This window comes from Pteropus alecto, unplaced genomic scaffold (genome assembly GCF_000325575.1).
Source record: "Pteropus alecto unplaced genomic scaffold, ASM32557v1 scaffold12, whole genome shotgun sequence".
In the NCBI taxonomy this organism is placed as follows: domain Eukaryota; kingdom Metazoa; phylum Chordata; class Mammalia; order Chiroptera; family Pteropodidae; genus Pteropus; species Pteropus alecto.
In genome coordinates this window covers 635,063-643,010 of record NW_006432669.1, presented here as the reverse complement: position 1 = coordinate 643,010, position 7,948 = coordinate 635,063, and the positions used below count along the sequence as shown (strand labels likewise).

The following is a 7,948-nucleotide window of genomic DNA, read 5'->3' as shown; positions in this document are numbered from 1 at the left end:
TATTCAATTATATATAATTTATGTAATAATTCTTTCTATTTTGGCTTTAGAATATATAATTATATCTAATATATTTGGCAAGAATTAATTCATTAACAACACTTGATATTATCAATTTTAAGTTGAATGAAGAAATCATAATGCTATAGTTTAGTGGCACATCAGTAATACAAATGCAGAGACCATAACACTGACAGCATTTATAAAAAGCTTTAAGGTGACAGAAATGATTCTACTACAAAGATATGTCAAAGAGAAACACATTTTAATGACTTTTCTTTTTTATAATGTGGTCCTGTATAAAGAAGAGAAATAAGAGAATATGTAGAGAGAGAAAGAAATTGACAGAGCTAAGTATCATGGTTAATAGTTGTCTTTTGGCCATCCAGTGTTGTTTTACCCATTTCTTACCCAATTTCGGTTTGAAAATCTACCCTCTCATTCTTGGTCGTTGTGAATGTGGTGGAGTTGACTTCATACTCCCTTTATTCCCTGCCTTCCTTAATTCTAAGCATCGTGGATCCAGACATGATCATCTAAGCATTTCTTTCAGCTGGTGAGAAGAACTGACTTAGGAATAGTATATGATCTAAAAATTATGGTATCAGAGACACTGAGACCCAATTCTTGGGTTTTTGTTTGTGCTAACAGGGGTTGTAGACTCTTGTTCTTCCCCTAGATCTGGTGACAGATTAAAGTGACCCTGGAGTTTCTTGAGTCCTCTATCTGGTGACTGAAAATGAAGTATATGCCGCAGAATGCACAGGAGGAAAATGGGGAGAAATAGAGTCTTCATGGCAATATTTAGTCCCTGTATCTGACCATTCCTAAAGCTAGTTATATACTTGTGAAATTTTTATTGAAATGAATCTATGCATTCTTATTATTGCCTAAATTTTAAATTGGATTTTTATCACTTGCCACTTCAAGAGTCTTAGATGTACACAGGTCTCATAGAGGATGAGGGAAATGAATTAAAATGGAATACGAATTTTGAGTGGAAGGAAAAGAGAAAATAGATTAATATGTGTGTGTGTGTGTGTGTGTGTGTGTATACATATATACATTTTAATTGAAGACAGTAACATCAGAAAACCCTCCTTAATAGATGAGACAAGAATAGCTGCTGGAGATAAAAGAGGTAAAAATTACTTCTTTGAAAATTGTGGAAAAGTTGCAAGCCAGCTACTGTGCAGAGTAAAAGAGAGAGCCAACAAGAAATGATTAATTGCTAAGATACAGGGGGGCCTAGTTGAGTTGGCTGCTTTTATTTGATTTGGCCCAAGTTAGGTCAATGTACTCTCAAAATGCTTGACAACTTAGAAGTAAGGATTAAAAAGTAGTTAATGAGGCTTGTACTGTACCAAGAGTTATAGAAAAATTCCAGGATAGAAAAATTCTGGGATTTTGAGGTGCTTAAATTTATGTGGATAAGAAGGAATATGGCATTTAGGTGGATAAAAAGGAATATGCAGTTAAAACAGAGACATGATATTTACTGCAAGAAAAGTTAGAAATCAAGGAACAAGTCATTCAAAGTATAAGAGAAATTTCTCACTAGAAGTGAAAGAAAAAAAGAAAGAATATTTAGCATAAAGGTTGTTAGCAGAGTATAGGATTTTAAGTTCTCAGTGCTTGAAGGCTGAATAAGACTGTCTGATATTTTGGGTTGAAGCACTTTCACTGGGTGGCTAAAAGAAAAAGAAATTTTCTAAAAATGAGAACTTAAAAAAATTGTCAGCAGACTTAAGGGAATATCAAGTAGGAGAGGAAATCACTGAGGAAAATGGCAGAGGCTCTGTGTAAACCAGGTAGAGAGGTTATTGAAGAAGCTAGGACAGGGCTCTCAAGGTTAGCAGCTATTGGGATTGTCTCAGCATGGGCAGAGATGCTGTTAAAAGGTGGAGTGGATTTAAAAATATAAGAGATTTAGGAGCAGGGACTAATGGTGGTAGAATGCTAACCTGAATGAGACAGTAGTAAGTTTATCAATTTTTTTCTGTGTTAAAATTTACCTAGGATTTGTTTTAATCATGTATAGTGAGACATGTAGAAATAGAAATGATTGTCAGGAAGAAAGAAATTTATACTTACAGATTCCTAGAAATAGGAGGCACAGTATACCACCTAGGGTCACATGGGGTGGGACCAGTATTTATCAGAAGGCAGAGGGACAAGAGGGGAGATCATGGCCCAGAGCCTTGACTAGGATTTTCATAGGAAGAAATGGGTGAGACAGGGTAGGTATGCTGAGTAAGCTTTAAAATTAGACAGTTGAATTTTGGCCAGCTCTGGGTTGTATGGGTGCTTCTTAGTGCCTGTTTCCTAGCCCTGGGGTTATTTAGGACAGAAAAAAATATTGTCTTGGTTTTGAGAGGTTATTAAAAGAGATGGTTGGGGACGTGAGCTCTGGATTGGTTGGTTTGTACATCAAAGGTACACTTTCAGAGGAATCATTTGCTATCATAGAGCCTTGGGAGAGGCAGTCTCTCCAGGATCAAGGCCCAAATGCCAGAGCATCAAGAATATAAACAATAAGAATACAGGTAAGAGTCTACTGCCATGCTACCCTGAACAAGCCCAGTCCCATCTGATCTTGGAAGCTAAGCAGGGTTGGGCCTGGTTAGTACTTGGATGGGGACCACCTAGGAAGACCAGGCACTGTAAGCATAAAAAATAAAAACATGAGGGATTGTAAGATGACAAGGTCCTTGCAATCTGTGAGGTCAACCAAGGGTTGCTTCGCCTAAAAAATAAAAATAAATAAATAAATAAAAAGAATACAGACAAGAATATAGACAAAAAAATTTCTGTAACTATATGTGGTGATGGATGTTAACTAGATATTTTTGTGGTGAGCATTTCATGATACATACAAATATCAAATCATTATGTTGTACATCTGAAACTAATATAATATTTTATATCAATTATACCTCAATTAAAAAATATAAACAATAAGAAAATATAATCAATACACTTTTTCATTCAATTAGTTATAGAAAATAGAGAAGGTGGCTAGTTATATTTTCTCTTTCATTGGCTGGTTTAACTGAATGTAAATTTATAAAATTTTAAGATATTTTTCTTAAAGCAGACCTTAGAATTGTGAAGAAATTTATTATTTTAACAATAAAATTACTAATTATTTTGAGTGCTTTCCAGTTACTATGCTAAGGACTTAATGAACATTGTAATATTTAATCCTAATACCAGCCATAATGAGCTAAATACTACTATTTATGTATGCCTGTTTACAATTAAGTATGCCTATTTACACCTATGGAAACTGAAGCTGAGATAATTTAAGTAACTTGCTCAAGGCAACTGAATCTCTCTGGATTCAAAAGCCAGGCTTTACATGGCTATATTTTCACATTTCCTCTGGGATGTTTCATTTACCGAGGGAGATAACCCATTCCCTATTTTGTGATGGAGGCACAGTTAAGATAAAATGAGTATAGAAGTTGGTATCACCTAAGTGGTTTCCGATTTGCTTAGAATAAAAATAAGTTTGCATTAGTTTTTCACTGTTAATAAAAGCAAGCCTTACAGTGATACATGACATGCAGTCCATCTTAAGCTTTTATTTTGAACATGACAGTGGCATGTAATTTAAAGAACAAAAAATCAGCCTAACACTAAGTGTACAAGGCAATAAATCTCAAGTCCCTAGAGCAACATTTTTCTGCCACCTACTTCCTTCAGACATAAAGAGATGTGGGACCCCTGCCAGAGAAATATAATAAAATGTATGAACAGTTATAAATGAAATACAATCAGAGGCCTACAATCTGCTTTTTTGCTAGCTTGTTTTATTTCTTCCTTGAGGATTCTATATCTTCCTCTCCTTCACCATGGTATTTCATTTCCCTTGCTTTTATTTTCCTACTTTTGCTGCTATTTATAATATTTGTCCTTTCCCTTTTATTTCTTTTTATGTGTTTTCTTTCTCGTTGAAGGGGAAAAAAAGTGTGATTTTATTCCTATGTGTATTCAGACTTAGGGTTTGCTTTTTCTATTGCCTTTTACTACTTTCTTATGCTGGTAATTTTTTTCCTTCTGTATCTTTTGCTTATAGTCACTTTGTATTCATGTTTTGATCTTCTAGGTTAGAAGGAACAGTTTCCTGTGGACTATCATGTTTAGAGAATTTCTTTTTTCTCTTACCAAAACAAGTCTTAGTCTTGCTAATGGGATGATATATCAGAATCTCTAAGACTAAGGAAAAGTGCCAAAGTAAATTGAAGGAGTTCACTCATTCACTTATGTAGGCAAAAATACATACATTTGTTCATTTACTCTCTCTTGTCTATTCATCCTTTTATATTTTCATCAAGTATTTATTGAGGACCTTATACTAATTGATTCATTCACTCAATGAACATTTATAGAGCACCTAGGATGTGTCAGGAATCCGTGGTAAATGGGGGAGAGGTGAGTGCAAGCAATAAGGGATGCATTGTCAGTAGAGAATTTTAAAACAATAATAAAATCGGCTAAAAGTCTGCTTTATATCATCATCATGTGCTCGGACTTCTAAACCATGCTATTAATAAAATTATCCTTCCCATGGAGGCTGTCCACTTCCACCACTTCCCCTTTCCTCTTTAGATATGGCATTGTCCAGCATAAAACAAAATAGATAAAAATCTCCACTTCTTAATGATCATATTCTAGCAAAAAGGAGGATGTGTGTGTGTAAATATATAATTATAAATATATTTATATATGTATATACATATATATGTATAATTCTGTAAATGTATTCATAATTGTATTAATTTAATTGGGGATACAAATTGTTCTTACATATAAAAACTATGGACAAGTAGGAGATTGTATATATGCTAAGCCACAAATTAGTAGAGTGAGTCGATGGATCCATCAAGGTATTACCTGCTGTTAGTAATGATTGATATTCATTGGGTTCTATGCATGTCTTCTCTCAGTGTTCTTAGATCTAATTGGGCTTCAGAATCACTCAGGGGATGTCTAAAAATATAGTTTCTCTAGCATCATTCAGAAAAATTTTAATTCGATTACTCTGGAGTATGGCCTAATTATTAATGTATTTTATGTGTTCTCCAGGTAATTTGAATGGACAATCAGTGCTGAGAAACACACTTTATGTGACCCAAATGGGACATCAAAAGGAAGTTAAACTAGATACATGGGTTAAATTGTGTCCCCTAAAAATATATTTTGAAGTCCTAACCCCAGGACCTCAGAATGCAACCTTTTAGAAAGTTTAGAAATAGGGTCATTGTAGATACTATCAGTTAAGTTAAGATGAGGTCATACTGGAGTAGGGTGGACTCTTTTTTTTTTTCTCCCCTCTCTTTCATTTTTTCTCTGACTAAAAGGTTGAACTGGTCTGGCTCTCTCTTTCTTCCCCAAGTTGGACTTCTGAGGAATCTAAGCAGGGAAAATAGAGACAAACCCCTGAGGGGACTGGAGTTTTCAAACTGGTATATGGAGGGTAGTGACATTGGACAAGAGGCAGTCGAGCACTGCTGAGGCTAAAATAGACTGGGAATTACTAGAGTTTTGCTCTTGCGTCTTCTTGGTCATTGCCTGGGGGCGAATAATGCTTGGTCCCACATATGGATTCATGTGTATTAGGAAGCAGGAAGCGATTGCTATTGAAGAAGCTCTGTGCTTATCACAAATAGATTAACTGATATTAATCAAATGCTTCCCCATCCTTCTCTTTTCAAACCCCAGGATTTAGAAATAAATATCTCCTCTTCCTGGGCTGTGAAGAGTGAATATCTGATGAGGCTTTGTTTTTTGGAATGAAGAGGGATTGAACCTGGTTTACTTAGATGCTTCTACTCTTGGCTTTTTTCCTACTCCAAACCTCTGAATTTATCAGACTGAAAATATTACATTCTAGCCATCTTTAATTCTTGTTACCTGTTAAAAGTAGGTGATACTTCTGGGGAAAACGAACTCACAAGTCAAAATAACAAGACACTTAGAAGAAACAACGCTTTAAATTATTGTAATGTGAAGGCATAATAAAAAAAACATATTAGGCATACACAATATCAGAATAATTGCAACTGAGAAACTCATTAAATCATTACATGTAAAACTTATATCAGAAAAGGAAATGGTGAAGGGAAACCAGGAAATGTGAAAATATGCTAACTTTTAATTTTATTAAAAGAGATATAGTTATCAATTTTAAAAAGAAAATATTAAAAAGAAATGTAAAAATGGGACATGATGAAAATATAGGAGGAGAGTAACAGATCTAAATAAATCAATAATTATATATATGGAAAATTTTAATTGGTTCAAAGACAAATTCTGACAGATGGTTTGTTTTGTTTGTTTATTTTTATGCTTACAGCACATGGTCTTCCTAGGTGGTCTCCCATCCAAGTACTAACCAGGCCCGACCCTGCTTGGCTTCTGAGATCAGACAAGATGAGGCACGTTCAGGGTGGCATGGCTATAGACTCAGATTGTTGATAACAACCCAAATCTTGCTAAATGCTAATTACAAGAGACACGTGAAATATAAAGACAAGCAAAAGCCAAAGGAGAAAGCAAAAATGAAGACATTTCAGATGAATACTAACACAAATAAATAGTTATATTTATATTAAACAAAATACACTTTAAGACACTAAGGTAGAGAGTATCACTAATGATCCAATTTCAATTTCCCAAGAATATATAGTATTATGTGTGTACATAAGTAATAAAATAGCCTCAAAATAAATGAAGTATGTATTGAGTGAAATACAGGGAGAAATTAATAAATCTACAATTTTAGTAGTAGTTTCAACACATAACTTATTAATCGATGGTTAAGGAATCTAAATTTTACATATATATGTGTGTGTGTGTCTGTATATATATATCCACGACATAATCATCAGGTTTACCCTAATGGACACAGAGTTCTACATGTAATAATTAATAAAAAGACATTTTTTCAAGCATACATACAAAATCTTTAAAAAATTTATCATGTACGGAGTCACAGAGAAAGTCTCAGAAGACTTTGAAGAGAGTTATCAAAGATTATAATCTTCAATCAGCATAGTTAAGTTTGGAGTTTAGGACAAAAATATAAACTTTTTTTTCTTTATTTAAAATAATTTTTTATTATGATGACATTGGTTAACAAAATCCAGTAAGGGTCAGGTGTACAATTTAACAGTAAGGCATATATATAATATGTGTATATATATATGTGTGTGTGTATGTAATACACATATATATATGCACACACACACATATATATACGTATACATATATATGACACAATATACATATATATGACACAATATACATATATATGACACAATATAAATATATATGACACAATTTAACAGTAAGGCATATATATATATACACACACACACATATATTTTGCATTGTGTCAGAAATATGAATTAAAATTCTACATGTTTAGAAATTGTAAAAACATATTGCTAAACAATTCATGGTATAAACATGATTATAATAAAAATACCAAGAACTAAATTATAATAAAAACATTAGATATGTTTCAAAACTTATAGAATGCAGCGATACAAAGAAGGAAAGAAGAAGACTTTCCTTATTAGGAAAGAAGAAGACTTCCCAATTTATGAGCTAAGGACCAATGTAATAAATTAGAATAGGAAAAAAATAGGTGAAATTTAAAGAAAATTATAGTAAAAGAGCAAAATTTACTAAAATATTAAAGCAAGATACCTCTGAGATCAACAAATTATTTGACAAAAAAGTAAAAAAGAGACAAAATTTTCTAAAGACATTAAAATAAAAACAAAAAGAGATAAAAAATAATTCTAGTAATAAAAGATGTTTCACTAGACATAATATTCCAATAGTTTTGCCAGTCATTTCAAAAACTTCTGATAAAATTGAAATTCTTAGGAAAATATGTCTTGCTAGACTTAAATTCAAAGACAATACAGCAGGA

At 32.9% G+C, this 7,948-nt stretch overlaps 2 pseudogenes; one reads left to right on the top strand and one right to left on the bottom strand.

Annotated features, from left to right (window-relative positions):
• Window positions 1-2,552: 2,552 nt before the first annotated feature.
• On the top strand, window positions 2,553-2,670 carry LOC112476295 (annotated as a pseudogene).
• A 3,682-nt stretch (window positions 2,671-6,352) lies between these two features.
• LOC112476294 lies at window positions 6,353-6,471 on the bottom strand (annotated as a pseudogene).
• Between the last annotated feature and the right edge of the window lie 1,477 nt (window positions 6,472-7,948).